Raw genomic sequence first — 1,339 nt, forward strand, 5'->3', positions numbered from 1 at the left:
AACAAATTCCATCTATTACAAATAAAGAGTATAGCTTTGAAGTCGAAGATTTCAAGCAGAGACAAAATTTGTATATCGCCTGAGGAAACACTACTAGATCTCATTTTGCAAACGCACAGTTGCATAATGTAAAGGCTGTATCCTTAGAGAACTACGTTGTGTCGAAACAACGTAGTGAATTATAACCAAATGTCCAAATGTACTCTTTCCACTTGTCTCCAGTCTCTTCAATTTTATATTCACACACATTGAAAACCCAATTTTACGGTTCGAAGAATATAATAATGCTACCTATAGGCGTAGGAGTGGCTGTGTGGTAAGTAGCTTGCTTACCAACCACATGGTTCCTGGTTCAGTCCCACTGCGTAGCACCTTGGGCAAGTGTATTCTACTATAGGCTCGGGCCGACCAAAGCCTTGTGAGTGGATTTGGTAGACGGAAACTGAAAGAAGCTTGTCTTATATATGTATATAAATATGTGTGTGTATGTGTGTATGCGTGTGTGTGTATGTGTGTGTGTGTGTGTGAATACGTTCGTGTGTCTGTGTTTGTCCTTCCAACATCGCTTGACAACCGATGCTGGTGTGTTTATGTCCCCGTAACTTAGAGGTTCGGCAAAAGAGACCGATAGGATAAGTACTAGGCTTACAAAAAATAATTCTTGGGGTCGATTTGCTCGACGAAAAGGCGGTGCTGCAGCATGGCCACAGTCAAATGACTGAAACAAGTAAAAGAGTAAAAGAGTATAGTACTACGTTATTCTGAAACAAGCTCTATACAGTACTTTAACATGTTCCTAACGTAATACAACATAACTCTCTGTCTGTCCGTCTCTCTGTTTATTTTTACAGTCATTAGATTGCGGACATGATGGGGATTTGCCTTGAAGAATTTTCAGTCAAATTTATCGACCCCATTAATTTTTCTTTCTTTTAAGCCTGATACTTATTCCATCGGTCTCTCTTACTGAACATTTAAGTTATGCGGACGTAAACACACCAACACCGGCTGTCAATCGGCGGTGGGGCGCCAAACACAGATACACACAGACACAGAGAGACAGACTCAGGCACACACACACACCATACATATGTGTGTGTGTGTGTGTATATATATGTATATATATATATATGTGTATATATGTATATATATATATATACATACACACACACACATACACACACACACACACACACACACACACACATATATATATATATATATATATGCATATATATCCATTTATGTATGTATGTATAGTGAAAAGAAGCTTGCTTCGGATTCAGTCCCGCTGCGTGGCACATTGGGAAAGTGACTTCTACTATAGCCTTCGGCCAAT

The sequence above is a fragment of the Octopus sinensis genome, unplaced genomic scaffold, assembly GCF_006345805.1.
Source record: "Octopus sinensis unplaced genomic scaffold, ASM634580v1 Contig19501, whole genome shotgun sequence".
NCBI classification, from domain to species: Eukaryota; Metazoa; Mollusca; class Cephalopoda; order Octopoda; family Octopodidae; genus Octopus; species Octopus sinensis.